At 38.3% G+C, this 18,878-nt stretch overlaps 1 protein-coding gene across 2 annotated transcripts in view; it reads left to right on the forward strand.

Annotated features, from left to right (window-relative positions):
• Positions 1-18,878, forward strand: part of LOC120522983 (beta-galactoside alpha-2,6-sialyltransferase 2-like) — a 181,234-nt gene that overhangs the window by 33,948 nt on the left and 128,408 nt on the right. Inside the window, exon 2 of one of the 2 annotated variants that reach the window (XM_039743855.1) lies at positions 8,410-8,535. The exons of the other annotated variant lie outside the window; for it this stretch is intronic. The gene's annotated coding sequence lies outside the window, so the exon portion shown is untranslated. The remainder of the gene's footprint in view (positions 1-8,409; positions 8,536-18,878) is intronic. 2 annotated transcript variants of the gene reach the window in all.

Below are 18,878 nucleotides of genomic sequence, written 5' to 3' on the forward strand. Positions count from 1 at the left end.
TCCTTTACAACTGAGGTTAAAACACAATGAAGTAAGCAGTCTTTAAAAACCGAGTTTTCGGTTATGATGCATGACCGCGTGAGCGTGTGTCTACCTGGCGCAGAGAGGCGTGGGTAAGCTGTTGAACCCCATTCGGGCTGCAAACCGTGGAATTTCCATTAAGTGCGACTCATACGGTCCCACTGATTACATCCCTACCCTTTGTACAAACCCCCCTGCCACCTCGCTACTACGTGGTCAGGTGTCTTGGTGGATTATATATAGAAAAGCAGCCAAAACCGCACAGAGCAATGAAAGGTCTACGTGAGTCACAGGTGCATCTGGACTGTGCAAAGACGACAATGACTCAAGTGACGAGTTGGAGATGCGCACATGAGCAGGCAGTGCATACTGAACGACAAATCAGCAGACTAGCATGACGGAGGGAGCGGAATGGACGTCCTTCTCCTCTCCTCCCGTTCCACCCTCCGCATCTGAGCACTGTCCACCCCCATCCCTCCGTCTGGGAGGAGAAGGCGTGATGGTGGTCCGCCAGTTTTCAGTCACGGAGGATTGTGTGTTGGTTCATTCCGTGCATTGTTGCAATGTTGCTTTTCTAGCTGATTTGTTACATTACCGATTTTTCAAATGTTAATTTTCTCCCTGTGCTTAAAAATAAAAAAAACGGCCTGATTATGTTGCGTATGGTACGCCGCGGGTTGGCTAGCATAAGGTAATTACCATTGTCCTGTCCTGTAGCTTTTTACTATCTTTTTGGTGCTGAGCCATTCCTCACTCATTGGTCCTCTCAGTATTCTCATTTGTTGTTTTTAGAAATCTGATATTCTAATATTATTATATGGAATTTGCTTTAGGTTCTTATTAAAACATTTTTACTTGATGATGCATATTTTTCTTAAGCCAATCCAAATAAACCTTATTTCACTACATATAAATAAAAATTGTGGACAGTGGTATGATTTAATAAACAGAGTAGGTTGGTTAAACTTGTAGTTGTTCACTTATTACTGCAGAAGGTAAACAAGTTATATTTTGGTTGATTGCATTTTTCATGTAGTGTTAACATTAATTATACTGCTGTATTGGAAACAAAAGAGTAGATGCTTTTCAGATGTATGGAGGGCAACATTTATTAAAAAAGTAGCATAAATTGGCTTCCACAACACCACAAAACCCATGGCATTTGGGAAAATGTAAATTTAATGAAAGCCTTTAACTTTCTGTCCAAGTATACATATGTGTAGGAATCTCTTGGAATGTGTTGTCAACAACAAGGGAGGTTCTTTATGCAAAATATCATACTTTATGCAAATACAGTATGGGATAGTCATTTACAGTGCATCCGGAAAGTATTCACAGTACATCACTTTTTCCACATTTTGTTATGTTACAACCTTATTCCAAAATGGATCAAATTCATTTTTTTCCTCAGAATTCTACACACAACACTCCATATGCATTTTTGCAAATTTATTAAAAATAAAAAAACTGTGAAATCATATATACATAATTATTCAAAACCCTTGCTCAATACTTTGTCGATGCACCTTTGGCAGCAATTACAGCCTCAAGTCTTTTTGAATATGATGCCACAAGCTTGGCACACCTATCCTTGGCCAGTTTTGCCCATTCCTTTTTTGCAGCACCTCTCAAGCTCTATCAGGTTGGATGGGAAGCGTCGGTGCACAGCCATTTTAAGATCTCTCCAGAGATGTTCAATCGGATTCAAGTCTGGGCTCTGGCTGGGCCACTCAAGGACATTCACAGAGTTCTCCTGAAGCCACTTATTTGATACTGTATCTTGGCTGTGTGCTTAGGGTCGTTGTCCTGCTGAAAGATGAACCGTCGCCCCAGTCTGCGGTCAAGAGCGCTCTGGAGTAGGTTTTCATCCAGGATGTCTCTGTACATTGCTGCAGTCATCTTTCCCTTTATCCTGACTAGTCCCCCAGTTCCTGCTACTGAAAAGCATCCCCACAGCATGATGCTGCCACCACAATGCTTCACTGTAGGGATGGTATTGGCCTGGTTTCCTCCAAACGTGACGCCTGGCATTCACACCAAAGAGTTCGATCTTTGTCTCGTCAGATCAGAGAATTTTGTTTGTCATGGTCTGAGAGTCCTTCAGGTGCTTTTTGGCAAACTCCAGGCGGGCTGCCATATGCCTTTTACTATGGAGTGGCTTCCGTCTGGCCACTGTACCATACAGGCCTAATTGGTGGATTGCTGCAGAGATGGTTGTCCTTCTGGAAGGTTCTCCTCTCTCCAAAGAGGACCTCTAGAGTTTTGACAGAGTGACCATCAGGTTCTTGGTCACCTTCCTGACTAAGGCCCTTCTTGCCTGATCACTCAGTTTAGATGGCCAGCCAGCTCTAGAAAGAGTCCTGGTGGTGTCGAACCTCTTCCACTTACGGATGATGGAGGCCACTGTGCTCATTGGGACCTTCAAAGCAGCAGAAATTTTTCTGTAACCTTCCCCAGATTTGTGCCTCGAGACAATCCTGTCTCGGAGGTCTACAGACAATTCCTTTGACTTCATGCTTGGTTTGTTCTCTGACATGAACTGTCAACTGTGGGACCTTATATAGACAGGTGTGTGCCTTTCCAAACCATGTCCAATCAACTGAATTTATCACAGGTGGACTCCAATTAAGCTGCAGAAACATCACAAGGATGATCAGGGGAAGCAGGATGCACCTGAGCTCAATTTTGAGCTTCATGGCAAAGGCTGTGATTACTTATGTACACGTTCTTTCTCATTTTTTTAATTTTTAATAAATTTGCAAAACTCTCAAGTAAACTTTTTTCATGTTGTCATTATGGGGTGTTGTGTGTAGAATTCTAGAAAAAAATGAATTTAATCCATTTTGGATTAACAAAATGTGGAAAAAGTGATGCGCTGTGAATACTTTCCGGATGCACTGTACATAAAATTTTATTATTTTAAGTTAAATCAACTTAATTTAACTGTGTAGAGGGAAACTGAAAATACCATGTTTTGAGTATTAGAAAGTATTGATTTTAAGTAAGATGATCATGAAATAAGTAATGACAACAGTCCCTGAGACTGATTATGCGTCTGTTAAAAAAAAAAATTCTGATTGCTTTGTTTCTACATAAATTGATTGTGTTAGTTTGACATGTAACAATATTAAGTCAGTGTAACTGAGAAAGTTAAGTAATGCCAGCAGGTGTAACCATTTTAAGCTAAAGTAACTAAAACACATAAATTGAATATCCTCAATATATTATTTTTTGAGTGTATGCAATGGAAGCATGACTAAGAGATGACTAGGAAGTCAACAGATGTCCTGTGAACAAGAATGAACAGTTATTACATGCACAGAAATCTCAAGGGTAGTGACTTGACTCAAAGGTATAAGAAAGAACCAGAAAATATTAAGATAGACTTTTGTTTAAATCATTTGGGCGTAAACCAACGAACCAATCAGAATAAAAATGTATGCATTGATTGACACTGTATGTAAATTCTATAGTTTATTAAATTAACTATTACCCTCTGTACTTTTAACCAGACTGCTTGCTGAGCCATTTTGAAACAGACTGCTTCCCTCTTCATGAAGTCATATTAAAGGCACCCAGAGCAGGTTTGCTCTTGCCTGGTTTCTAATAGTAAGATATTTTGTATTGTAAGATATGATTTCTTTCTTTAATCAATCCATCATCCATCTTCTTCTGCTTATCCGAGGTCGGGTTGCGGGGGCAGCAGCTTGAGTAGGGATGCCCAGACTTCCCTCTCCCCGGCCACTTCTTCTAGCTCTTCCGGGGGAATCCCGAGGCGTTCCCAGGCCAGCCGGGAGACATAGTCCCTCCAGCGTGTCCTAGGTCTTCCCCGGGGCCTCCTCCCAGTTGGACTTGCCCGGAACACCTTGCCGGGGAGGCGTCCAGGAGGCGTCCTGATCAGATGCCCAAGCCACATCATCTGACTCCTCTCGATGCGGAAGAGCAGTGGCTCTACTCTGAACCCCTCCCGGATGACTGAGCTTCTCCCCTAAAGCCACTTTCCTTAATATATTTCCAAATTTAATTTCTTTCAAAGTTGACATAATTGACTGACACAAGCTAGAACATACACCCTATCCACTGATTTTTTGAAGATCTGTCCACATCTTTTACTTCCCCCAGTGAACTGTTTGTTTCTGCACTTATCACTGGTAACAATCTGTTAAAGTTTTACTAACCACATTTCCAATGAGTATTTTTAATTTTTAAATTCAAATTTATTTTTTATATTAAATAAGAGCTGACGATGCTAGGTGACAATGATACTTCACTCTCCCACAGCTAATTTCTACTTCCTAAATTTCAGTCTGACTCCTTTCATACCGATTTCTTTTTTTCTCTTTCAGTCAGAGTTCTGTCAAAATTTGTTCCATATATACGAAATATTTGAAATTAAACTGAGTTTTGTTTCTGAAACTAAGTGCTTTCTTTAGCTTGGCCAGAAAAGTGTCACAAAGCTTTTCCATGGACATTTTCTGTGAAAATGGACTGAAAAGAGGGGAGATAATTTCAGCATTTCTTGTGTATATTTTTCTAGTGAATATATGGAGAACAATATGCTTATTTTTGAAGTGATTTATTTGATATTGCTTTATATTGGTCAGTAATATCCCAGCTTTACAATTCTGGTGTCCTCTCATTTTCTGAACTACAATTTTATTTCAGTTAGATGAAAACCACAGATTCTTATGGAAATGGAGGAACATTTTAAAGGATTTTATGGTTCAAAATAGACAGGAAGAGTAAGGCATTCCTGAAGTCCCTTGTCACACAAGATCATTAAAACATGAATCATGGCAAAATCCAAACACTTATTACTGTTAGAGAAAAATCAGAGTGACAGATGTTATTTACTGTAAGTGCATTTGAATTCATTTGCATCTTTATTGTTCCCTGAACAATTGTGTGCAATTTAATCTTTCTTAATGTCTACTGTTTGTCAAATACCCCGTGGTAAAGTTACCTCACATCAGCTTTGCATTCTGTTTTATTACATTGTCGAGAAAACATAGTTGCTGCCTGGGAATTTTATGATATGTCATGGAGCAGATGGTATGAACCAGTTAAAATTAAGATGATAAAGTCTCCATAGGTTTCTTTTTTTAATAAATTGAGGCTTGTTATAGAAAATGTTGTATTGGAAACTTGTTGATTTAAAATTAGCAATACCCTGCTAACAGAAGTACTGAGAACAGCAGTTTATGTTCACAATACCAGCTCTAATGTTTGGTATATAAGAAGGCAGTGGTAGTTTCTAACAAGAATCGGCCCTTCAGCCCAGCATAGCTCAGTCCCTTTTCATAGAAGTTTTGCAAGATATCAGATCTATTCTGAAGTTCCAAATGTCTATTAGACCCAAGAAATAAAGTCATGTACATTACTACTTACGGATACAAAAATGATTTGTGTAACAATGGAGGCTGCTGATTTCTTGAACTTGCGGCCATTATGTGTCCTGAAGTTCATCTTTCCTACGTTCCCTTTCCAAGCTAAATACCCACTAGGTTAACAAAACTGGTTCCCCAACCTTTTTTGTTGGCTTGAAAAAGTAGTAATAGTTCCTGTTTTAGGCAACAGAAAATGACTGCAGTATGTTTTCAGTCCTGAGAGGTACAGAGATTCCTCTACATCAAAAAAGAATTGTGACTGATTTTAATTTGCATTTATCAGATGTGACACAATTTTCAGGTTTAGAGCACAATTGTTCCTATAGTTCTACATTTTCCAACTATCAGGTGAGATAACCACGGAGTGAGTCAGTAGGAAGGATGTTTTGCTAACATTGTGTCATTAGTTTCATTGCTCCAAGATTCTTGATATTTTTAATAAGTAACTTTAATCCCAGCCTAACTTCAACACATTTTTTAAATTTGTGGCCACATGCAGTTAAAATAGATAATGGTCTTAGACCAAGCCATATACTGTAGCCTACATCACAATTATGCTGTAGATGCAAAGAAGCATTATCGTTTACTTCATATGAAATTAATTTGAACAATTGGATTTCAAGCAAAGAGAAAAATGTAACACCTCAACCCTAACCCTTATAAAAATACAAAAATATTTAGACCCCTTCACTTTTTACACACTTTATCTTGCCACCTTATGCTACAGTCATTTAAATTAATTTTTACATTATCTAGTAACACACATTACCCAGGAAAACAACATTTTAGAAAATTTTACACAATTATTTAAAAACAAAAAAATTGAAATATCATACTGACACAGGTATTCAGACCATTAATTCTGTACTTTGTTGAAGCATCTCTGGGGGCCGTTACAGCATAGAGTCTTCTAGGGATTGACACAACAAGCTTCATATTCCTGGATTTGGGGATTTTTTTTTTTTTTCTTCTCTTTAGATCCAGTCAAATTCTCACAGAACACCATTGGTGGACAGCTGTTTTCAGGTTTCTCAAGTGATATTTGATTGGGTTAAAGTCCAGGCTCTGACTGGGTCACTCAATGACATTCCCAGAGTTGTCCCTAAGCCACTCATGTGTTGTCTTTGCTTTGTGTTTAGGGTCACTGGAGTAAGTTTTCATTAGGGATATCTCTATATTTTGCATCGTTCATCTTTCCCTCAACCCTGACTTGTCTCCCAGTCCCTTCTGTTGAAAAATAACCCCCACAGGATAGTGCTGTCACCTTCATGCTTTATCTTTGGAATGGTATTGCACAAGTAATAAGCAGTGCCTGATTTCATCCAGGCATGATGCTTAGAATTGAGGCCAAACAGTTCAGTCTTGTGTCCTTCAGTCCATAGGATGTTTTTTCTCATAGTCTGAGTATCTATTAGGTGCCTTTTTGCAAACTCCTGGTGGGCTTTCATGTCATCTGGCCCCTCTGCAATAAAGCCCAGATTAGTGGAGTGCTGCAGTGGTGGTTGTTGTTCTGGTAGTTTCCCCCATCTCTTCCATGTTCTCTAGAGCTCAGCCAGAGTTACTATTAGGTTCTTGATCACCTTTCTTACCAAAGCCTTTCTCCCCTGATTTCTCAGTATTGCTTGGAAGCCAGTTCTAGGAAGAGCGGTGGTTCTTCCAGATTTACTCCATTTAAGAATAATGAATGTGGATGTGCTCTTGGGATCCTTCAATACTCTAGGAGCTTTTTTGTAGCTTCCTTCTTATCTGTACCGCAACACAATCATGTCTCTAAGCTTGGCTGGCAACTCCTTTGACTCTGGCTTGGTTTTTGCTGTGATACACATTATGTAGACTGGTGTGTGCGTTTCCTAATCATGTTCAGTCAATTCAAATGACCACAGGTGGACTCCAAACAAGATACCCTTTATATAAACATCTCAACGATGATCAATAGAATGGGATACACCTGAGCCATATTTCAAGTGTCACAACAAGGATTCTGAATGCTTGTGTCAATGTAATTTTTCAGTTTTTTATATTTAATGAATTTGCATAAATTACTAAGATTATGGCAAGTGAAGTCAACGACTGAAAGACGCTGTGAAGACATGTAGTAGAACACCGGCTTAATGAAAAGCAGAGTAGACACTAACAGGGCAAACAACACTGAATACTAAATGACGGCAGCTACAAAACTTCAGCAGGGTTATTAGTAAATACAAATGTAAATACCTATAATATTAAAAACAAAAGAAAATATTGAAAAGCAAAGTAAAAGAATAAATTCTTACACATGATATATATATATATATATATATATATATATATAGTTTGGTAAAAAAAAAACCAGCATAGCCAGTGTAAGGATTGCTGCAGCACCCAAATGAAGAGACCTTCAAAAATGCAGGCCAGAATCTTAACTGGACACCCCATAAAAAAAATATTTTGTTTTTGCTTTGTCATTCTGGGGTATTGAGTGTTGTTTGATGAGGGGGAAATGAATTTAAATGATTTCAGCACAATGTTTTAAGATAACAAAATGTGGAATAGTGAAGGGGTCTGAATATTTTTGAAGGCACTGTATATGTTCCAGACAGCATATACATATTACCTCAGCCTTCTTGCTTAGCTTTTTGCTGTACGCATGGAGCTTCTAAAGAGAAAATCAGATATTTTTACCAGTTAGGTCAGTCAACCATTGCTAGATTAGTACATGATCAACATCACATACTGCTTTTTGAAGAAAAAGAGCAGAACTGTATCACCTGCCTGAAATCAAGTCTATTCAGAATTTATGAAAGATGTGTATATTGTTTGAAGAAAAAGAAAAAAAATAATTTCAGTCCAATTACACAATCAATCCAAGGTGTAGCGTGTTATTTATCACCTTAGGTGCAAAATCACATTTTGCCACAAACCGCTGATATCAGCACCACTGCTGTCACAGGAGTGATTACATATAAAAAATACTATCAAGTGTCTGAGCTGTGTATTTTAGGGTACTGTTTTCTAATTCTAGGTCCAGGGCACAACAGAAATGAGCTCTTCAGTCTCAGGATGGCTCTTGCTGAATATGCTATTCTTTCTCAACTGTAACTCATAAGAACTGACTGGACATTAATAATTGATGGCCACAAAAAAACAGGTAAAATGGATTGTTTTTACTACTCGTTTTAGAATAATGCATGTCTTATTTGGATAGCTGTATTAAAATTAAACTTTTTTGTCATTTGTAATTTCTAAAATAAACATTGATTTGAGAAAAACAGTAATACAAATAAAAAAGATCAAAAACACAAAAAGAAACATCCATCATATTATGTTCTATAATATTTTTTAATATGACCAGTGTCATAAATATGACAGATCCAATGGACAAGAAAATCTAACCATGATACAAAAAAAAATCTAAATACCAATATAAGGAAAATTACTGAATGAGAATATTTATTTATCTATTAACTGGTAATTAATGCAAAGAGCATTTGGTTCATTCAAGCTTACCATGTATGAGCAATTATCTGTGATGTATAGTCTATCAGTGCTAAAGTACATGACAACAATGGGCCATTTGGCCTACCAAAGCTTGATAGTTACTGATATTCTGATCAAATTTTAGCTGAAAGCAAAGTGATGGATATGGCAAAACTGAATAAAATAATTTAACACATGACATGAAAAGGGCCAATACATTTTGCATTTTAATGAGGAAGGAAAGAAAAGTGACCTAAGAAGGAAATAGTCTCACCTATAATAGCACTTGACTGTTTATATCAAACATCATAATGTTTACTAAAAAGCTTTCAAAGACATATTGCCAAACTGGCATTTCAGACAACTTGAAATGTAAGTGTATCTTTAAATCTCACAATGAGTCTGTTGTTTTCTGTATTAGGCAACCTGGACCAAAAAAACATTAAAGTGCGGACAGTCTTGAGTTAATATTGATCACTCCTATTTTGAAATTTTACTTTATATCATAAATTAGTATTTTTCTTGCATGTAGTGCCTTTGACAGTGTGTACCTTATATGATCCTTAGACTAGTGTATTTTTATTGTTAACATGAGACTCCAGGTTATTTGAGAAGAACAGTGCTAGAAGCCAGTCCAAAGGAGATGGGTGTGGTGTTATGGGTCCACAGCTCGTTGAGTAAAGGCCATTTTTTAATCAATGTGCTCGCGGCTTAGTGAGGGGACGTTGGGCCATAGTGGGCCGTGGGACGATCCGTAGGGTGTGGGCGTTTCTCACCTAGTGCACAGGTGAGGAACTGCCCACATTCATGATTGTCCCGCGGCTAATGCTGCAGCTGCTGTGGCCCTCGTCATTTTAAAAAGAAGCGCGAGTCGGTTTTAAGGGAAGAAGAAAAAAGAAACGATCGGGGAGTGAAAGAAAAGGAGAAAGAAACGTTCGGTGAAAAAAACGATCGGAGAGAAAAAGGAAAGAGAGGACGGAGGTTACAGGGAGCGTGGAAGCAAGCGGTGCAGGAGAGAGACGGACACGCAGAGCGAGCGGACGGGCGAGCGAATGAGCGCTCGTGGGCAGCTGCGAGGAAGCTGGGTGTTAGGCCGACACCCAGGTGTTTGTGTAGATGTCGCTCCCGCTGAGCGATCTGGTAGCGGGAGTGACAAGGTGAAAGCGACGAGCCGCAGAAGGCCGCGGAAAGGCAGCGGAAGTCGGGAGGCTTGGTGGTGGAGTCCCCAATATGAGCGACCTGGCTATTGGGGTAATCAAGTCTCGGGGACTGGGATGAGTGCCATACCGGAGCCAGGGATCGGGAGGTCTCCAGTCTCGAGCGTGTGAAGTAGGATGGCAGCTGCAGAGAGCGTCTTGCCTGCTGCGAAGCCCGTACGGGATAAGCAGGTGAGACGCATACAGAAAATAGGCACCGGATTTGTTAGTGCTTTAAGACTGCTTCCTGATCATTTTAACCTCCGATTTTTAAGGATTGTTTTTTTCTATTTATTGATTTTACTCCACGTTCTTTTTATGGATTATTTATTTAATGAACATGGAAGAACTGCACTATTTATGAACACTTGTTTTGTTGATTTTTAATAAAAGCACTATTGCACTTTTTGTATACCACCCCTTGCTCAATTGTTTATTTGCCTCCACTGACTAGCTCACTCGGTTACATTATCGACGGTGTTGGGTTCAAGGGTTCCCAAACATCAAAGGGAGTGTGGAGCCTGAACCCACATCGTCACAATGGGTCTTTAGCCTTGTTTTAAATGTTACGATTGAAGGAGCCTCATAAACAGATCTTGGCAGACAGCTCCATAGAGTAGGCAGCTCAGAACTAAACAAACTTTCACAAAAAGGTTTTTTAGAAAGTCTGTTTTGTCAGCTGTTAAGACCAACATTAGGTTTTCTTGTTTATCACGGAAGTTTACTTCGTATAAGCAGCACAGTGGTAGTCTAGGGAGTTGGCACTGACTCCGTTATGGGTCAGTAGCAGAATATTTTTTATAATCCTGTATCTAGTGGCACTGGGTAGAACAGCATTTGGATTACTTCCCCAAATGGCACTCACACACTCACATCTTCAATATTCCTATTTTATTTCCCTCATGGGCCCCTTAGGTATTCCATCTCTTGCTGATATTCTTAATGATGCTGGACTCTGGACATGTCAGTCCCTAAGGTCCAAGTTTGGAATCCCATCTTCTTTTATCTTTTACTTACAACTAAGGTCTGTTCTCAAAACTTGCAATGTTTATCTTTTGCTGTAAGTTTGGAATCTCATCTTCTTCTTTTATCTTTTAATTACAACTAAGATCTGTTCTCAAACGTTTCAATATTTTCTTATCTTTTGCTCTTGCCTCCCATCTTCTTCACAATTTCTACAGCTTCCCATTCTCTAACTCAAAACCTGATGCATTTCTATATATAGGGGGTCCTCAGGTTGCAACGTTTCGACATACGACATTTTGAGTTTACAACACTCACTCGCATAAAAACTTTTAAAAAAAATATTGAGACGTGAGTGTTTCGGCTTACGCCATTAGCGTCATACTTACAGACTATGTGGCGGAAGAATACACAGTAACGCGGCATATGAGTGAGGGATTTGGCGAACTAGTTTGGTTGCTTTGTTTGGCGACTAAACGAAAGTCAGAGTCTTCAGATGCTAGTGCTTTGAAGAAGAGGAAAGTCCTAACCATGGAAGTGAAATTAGACATTGTAAACAGATCAGAAGGAATAAAGGTAAAGAATTTTTTTTTACACTCATTTTTTGGCATTTTTTTCTGTTACTACAGTACAGTGGACAGTACAGTATATTTATGTCCTTTTCCTGTGGCTTAGTTGTGTTTTTATGTTCTAGATTATAATTTTGCAATTGTGTTAGGATAGGAAAGTGACTTAGACTAGGGAAGTGACTTAGGCTAGGTTTTGTTCCGACTGATTCGACTGATTTCAGTACAGTTTCTTATTATTTTTCTTGTAGTAATTTTAATTAATTGGTTTGAGTTAAGAAATGGAAATTGAAACATTTAATAGATGGAAAAAATACAAAAACAATGTTTTTCGGAAGAATTTCTGATTTGTTGTACATCATGTTTTAAGCAGACATTATAGAAAATGCTATTAAAAAATGACACCTTCATGTACAGCAACTTGGATTGAAAAATAGGTCATGTCTCTTCAATTATTTAGGCTGCATTCTAAACTTACATTAATTTGCTTTGAAAAATGTTGGAGTCCATGCATGTGTATGTATTATTATTGATACAAATTTTATCATAATGAAGCCCCATGTTAGCACTTTTTTGGTAATACTACATATGCACCATGTTCATTTTTAAGGTAAGAAATTTTCCAGTCCTATTGTTTCTGTTCCTGAGTAGCAAAGCCTATCTCTGCAGCATCAGGCACAAGACAGGATCCAATCCTAGCTAAAAATGCCTGTCCAGTCAACACTGGGCCTCAGCATCCTTTAATGCTAATGAATCCATTTCTCATTTGACTGAGCAATGCTCTGCAGTGCTCCAAACCTTGACTGTTTATCTTGTTTCAGAAATTTAAAAAGACAGCAGGACGTTGTCACGCCTCCTTCTTTTAACCCTTCTCTTCCACCCCATTCCGATCTCATTATGCGCCAGAACACCTTATTTGATCTTAATTATCCAGCTTAGTTGGCGCTGAAGGAATCCGCTTATCTTGTCATGTCTTCAACCAAATAATCAGTGTAAGGTGTTGATCACGACCAGACCCTTTGGAATACAGAAACGGGTGTAAAAGGAGCATTTTGGTGTGATTATGCACAGCCTACATGGGGGTTAACAAAAAACACAACAGCACTACATTTTGTCCAATATTAAATACAAGAAACAGCATTTTCCTATAGCTGGACATATTTTGAAAGTAAATTATTTATCCATTATTCTAGCAATTCCCCAAGCCTGGAAATCCAGTTAAGGCCTTGCGAAGTCAGAGCCTATCCTGGTAGTACTGGGTACATGGCAGGAACTTTCAGTGACCCCAAGGAGACTGTTTTGGAATCTCAGCCTAGCCATTGCCTGTGTGGACTTTGCCCATTGTCCATACTTCTGTAGGGTTTATTCTCCTAGTATTAGTTATCCTCACACATGCAAAAGATGTATATGTGTGTGTTAGGTGAATTGGAAACTTTGAATTGGCCCAGTGTGACTGAATGTGGACACCAACATTATATATACTAAAATCTGTTAAATCACTATTTTACCAATTTCCTTTGCAATCTATATTTTCAATTGTGATGCCTGAGACTTGGGGGAACTAATAAAATGTCGTAGATTACATGGCAGTTAATATAATCTACTTCTTTAGCCAAAGGCAATATTTAATGTTATAAAACAGGAGTTAATGGTATTCATCAATCAAGCATAATAATAATATTGTTTCATAAGACAGATGTTTAACCATTCTCTATATTCATTGTCTGAGGTCTCTCCGTCCTGAGGGGACTCATAATGAGTTGGAGACTATCCCAGCCAAACATGGGGTGCAAAGCAGCACTACTCACTGGAAAGGAGAGCAGGATGTCATGTCGCATGCATTTCAAAACACATGGACTCTCTGAATTTGTATCCAAGCATTAACAGCTCTCAAACGTTAACCCCATTGCCTAAGAAGATTAACTCAAAAGGCAGAAACAACCTGTCGGTGCTTTTTAAAGTCCAAAGTGGTTAATGAGATCATTTGGTTCATTTTGATACAACCAGAAGAGTACAGTATATGTAAAGTGCTAACAAGCAGATTTTGTTTATACAGTCAAAGATGTGAAGCCTCCCCTACAATTTCAGTTTTTTTTTGTGTAGATTCTTAATGACAGTTATAACAAAAACTGCAAAACACATTAAGATGAAAATGTGTATTTTTTAGAAAGAGGTTGTCCTCATAATGTCGGTGTCTCAAGAAAAGGGTCATAGTGCTAGAGAGAACTGCAAAGCAGAACCCTGCCAAATGATGTTTTTTAACTGGTGTATTTACATTGAAATTATATATATTATTTTAGCTAATGTGTTTACCCAAATTAATTTAAAGTTCAAAGCATTAATGTTTCAAGGCTTGGCATTCCATATATAGTTTTAAATAAAGATTATGTATGATTATTAAATGTCAATTTAAACTGTTTTAGTCAGTCAGTCAGTCATTATCCAACCAGCTATATCCTAACCAGGGTCACGGGGGCCTGCTGGAGCCAGTCCCAGCCAAAAAAGGGTGCAAGGCAGGAACAAATCCCGGGCAGGATGCCAGCCCACCGCAGTAAACTGTTTTACCTTCACTTTAATTTAACAGGACATAAAATCATGTCAGATACACCTGACTGATGATATGAAGTGGAAAAAATATGAGGTCTAGACACAAGCATTAAAGCATTCTGATATTTTAACTTTCCATATCTGTCCTTTTTTCCTTGTTGCCTCATTCTTATTCGAGTTCTAAATTTGTGCTGCTAGCAGAAGATGTTTCCATGTGTCCATTTAGGGTTTAGTTGTGGCCAAGAAAAAAATTTAAATCATGTTTTTGTCTAGAATGGAGAAAAATGTTTTATGTTAAAATAGAAGCCATTAGTGACCAATGCTATACAATGATACATTATGTAAAAATATCCATGGGAAAAAGAGGGAAAAAAAATCTCATGTTTCTGGTATTGCATAATCCCCATATCAGTTTTTCAGTTATATGCTGAAAATGTGCAAAAACACATGCTTTTTGCTAAAATAATGTTAAGTAGTAATTTCCAGAATAATGGGTACACATAACTAAACTATACTAAAGCTTCTTGGGCATGATTTTTTGAATCGAAGATGGGGACAGACGAGGAGGAGGCATTTTTGACAGACTGCCATGATGACTGCCAACAATAGAACAAAAGAGACCTACAACTCCTAAATAAACTGTAACTGGCTCTTTTTAATGCACTTATGCAGATGTTAGCACAAGCAGGTGTCATAAATCCTGAGAACTAACAAGTTGCCATGGTCAAGAATATTGTCTTGTAACGTATAGGTAGCTTCAGCTTTGTACCCTTGATAGTTAAGGCCATGCTTTCCCATCTCTTTTACTATATCCACAATAAACTTTGACTTTGAAATTGTTGAATGTGAGAGCAAAAATACAGACTTGCAAAGTAATCAAGGCTTGTAGTTGACTTCACTTTCATGAGTATCTCTTTCTTTGTCCTCCTCAGCTGCCTCTGCCATTTACCGAGAAGAACAACTATCTCTTATCTCTGACATGGATCTTACAGTTGAACTAATTTCCTCGCTGATCACAGCAAAAGTCTCATAATAAAGAAATTAAATCATTAATAGGACTACTACTATGTACCATAGCTAAATATAACTTTGCAATAGACAATACATGATTTCTGTATAGCTATAATATATAGGGTGGTGCTGGGAAATAGCACATTTTCAATTGACGTTCAATGCACAAATAAACACATTGAAAAATACATTTAATGATGAAATGTATTGCACAGGATATGCAATTATTGATGGTAGTCAATATTCATTTTATGTTTTGAAGAAAACATGAAGGTGTTGTCCATTTCTCCGTACACATTCTGATAGCCTGTTATGGAATTTCTGCCTTGCTAGACGTAACATGTCAAGAGGAATGCCAGCAATTTCCTCTTCAATCCTCCTTTTTAGTTCAGCATTGGTTGCAAGACATGTGTGATACAAGTTCAAGTTGGGGAGCATGCACTGCTACAGTGCGTTGCCGCACCCAATACACGGCGAAACAACTCGGGATCCCAGTTAGCAAACCCCCCCCAGGCAGACACATGGTCCAGTCCTACCCTCCAGAAATGACTCTCTATCTGCTGCAGCCAGGTGTTGTGTGGGCGACCCCTTGGGCTGGTCCAGCTACTTGGGTCACCAACAATGAGGATCTTATGAGCCGATCATCCTCACTCCCTCACAATGCAGGTAATGTGCCTCATTCGGGACTCCATGAGCAACCACTCATTCTACACAAAGTCAAACCAATCGTACCCAAGGATTTTCCGGAGAGACACGGTACCAAAGGAGTCCAGTCTTCGTCTCAGGTCACTGGATAGCATCCATGTCTCACAACCATATAGCAAGACAGGAAGCACCAGTACTCTAAAGACTTGGACCTTTGTCCTTTTGCACAAATACACCACACACCCCTTTCCAGCGACCTTTTGACCTCCATGCTCTCCAAACCCGTCTACTGACTTAATAGGAAGAGTCACCAGAGACATAAATGTTACTGCCAAGGTAAGTAAACCTCTCAACAAGGTCAACTCTCTCTCTGCAAACAGACACACTTTTCTGTTCCTGGTATTAAAAGCCTATCTCTGGGGCAAAAGGACAGGACCCAATCCTAGCTAAAAATGCCTGTCCCAGTCACCCTGGGCCTAAACTTTTTAAATCCCTAAAAATCCATTTCTCATTTGACTGAGCAATGCTCTGCAGTGCTCAAACCAAAAACTTTTTATCTTTTTTTAGAAATTTAAAAAGAAAACGGAAATTGCACGCCTCCTTCTTTTAACCCTTCTCTTCCCCCCCAAAATTGATCTCATTATCCCCAAAAATTTTAAATTTACCCAATTATTGGTTTGGAAGGGAATCCCATCTTTTTTGTCTTCAAAAAAAATTCAGTGTAAGGTGTTTGATCCAAAAGCCCCGGGAATAACAAAAAGGGGGGTTGTAAAAGGAGCTTTTTGGGTGATTATGCACACCCTTACAGGGGGGTTAAAAAAAACACAACAGCACTACATTTTGTCCAATAAAAAAATAAAAGAAACAGCATTTTCCTATAGCGGGGCATATTTTGAAAGTAAATTATTTATCCATTATTCTAGCAATTCCCCAAGCCTGGAAATCCAGTTAAGGCCTTGCAGAAGTCAGAGCCTATCCTGGTAGTACTGGGTACATGGCAGGAACTTTCAGTGACCCCAGGAGACTGTTTTGGAATCTCAGCCTAGCCATTGCCTGTGTGGACTTTGCCCATTGTCCATACTTCTGTAGGGTTTATTCTCCTAGTATTAGTTATCCTCACACATGCAAAGATGTATATGTGTGTGTTGTTAATTGGAAACTTTGAATTGGCCCAGTGTGACTGAATGTGGACACCAACATTATATATACTAAAATCTGTTAAATCACTATTTTACCAATTTCCTTTGCAATCTATATTTTCAATTGTGATGCCTGAGACTTGGGGGAACTAATAAAATGTCGTAGATTACATGGCAGTTAATATAATCTACTTCTTTAGCCAAAGGCAATATTTAATGTTATAAAACAGGAGTTAATGGTATTCATCAATCAAGCATAATAATAATATTGTTTCATAAGACAGATGTTTAACCATTCTCTATATTCATTGTCTGAGGTCTCTCCGTCCTGGGGGACTCATAATGAGTTGGAGACTATCCCAGCCAAACATGGGGTGCAAAGCAGCACTACTCACTGGAAAGGAGAGCAGGATGTCGTATGTCGCATGCATTTCAAAACACATGGACTCTCTGAATTTGTATCCAAGCATTAACAGCTCTCAAACGTTAACCCCATTGCCTAAGAAGATTAACTCAAAAGGCAGAAACAACCTGTCGGTGCTTTTTAAAGTCCAAAGTGGTTAATGAGATCATTTGGTTCATTTTGATACAACCAGAAGAGTACAGTATATGTAAAGTGCTAACAAGCAGATTTTGTTTATACAGTCAAAGATGTGAAGCCTCCCCTACAATTTCAGTTTTTTTTTGTGTAGATTCTTAATGACAGTTATAACAAAAACTGCAAAACACATTAAGATGAAAATGTGTATTTTTTAGAAAGAGGTTGTCCTCATAATGTCGGGTGTCTCAAGAAAAGGGTCATAGTGCTAGAGAGAACTGCAAAGCAGAACCCTGCCAAATGATGTTTTTTAACTGGTGTATTTACATTGAAATTATATATATTATTTTAGCTAATGTGTTTACCCAAATTAATTTAAAGTTCAAAGCATTAATGTTTCAAGGCTTGGCATTCCATATATAGTTTTAAATAAAGATTATGTATGATTATTAAATGTCAATTTAAACTGTTTTAGTCAGTCAGTCAGTCATTATCCAACCAGCTATATCCTAACCAGGGTCACGGGGGCCTGCTGGAGCCAGTCCCAGCCAAAAAAGGGTGCAAGGCAGGAACAAATCCCGGGCAGGATGCCAGCCCACCGCAGTAAACTGTTTTACCTTCACTTTAATTTAACAGGACATAAAATCATGTCAGATACACCTGACTGATGATATGAAGTGGAAAAAATATGAGGTCTAGACACAAGCATTAAAGCATTCTGATATTTTAACTTTCCATATCTGTCCTTTTTTCCTTGTTGCCTCATTCTTATTCGAGTTCTAAATTTGTGCTGCTAGCAGAAGATGTTTCCATGTGTCCATTTAGGGTTTAGTTGTGGCCAAGAAAAAAATTTAAATCATGTTTTTGTCTAGAATGGAGAAAAATGTTTTATGTTAAAATAGAAGCCATTAGTGACCAATGCTATACAATGATACATTATGTAAAAAATATCCATGGGAAAAAGAGGGAAAAAAAATCTCATGTTTCTGGTATTGCATAATCCCCATATCAGTTTTTCAGTTATATGCTGAAAATGTGCAAAAACACATGCTTTTTGCTAAAATAATGTTAAGTAGTAATTTCCAGAATAATGGGTACACATAACTAAACTATACTAAAGCTTCTTGGGCATGATTTTTGAATCAGAAGATGGGGACAGACGGAGGAGGAGGCATTTTTGACAGACTGCCATGATGACTGCCAACAATAGAACAAAAGAGACCTACAACTCCTAAATAAACTGTAACTGGCTCTTTTTAATGCACTTATGCAGATGTTAGCACAAGCAGGTGTCATAAATCCTGAGAACTAACAAGTTGCCATGGTCAAGAATATTGTCTTGTAACGTATAGGTAGCTTCAGCTTTGTACCCTTGATAGTTAAGGCCATGCTTTCCCATCTCTTTTACT

This window comes from Polypterus senegalus, chromosome 2, assembly GCF_016835505.1.
Source record: "Polypterus senegalus isolate Bchr_013 chromosome 2, ASM1683550v1, whole genome shotgun sequence".
NCBI classification, from domain to species: Eukaryota; Metazoa; Chordata; class Cladistia; order Polypteriformes; family Polypteridae; genus Polypterus; species Polypterus senegalus.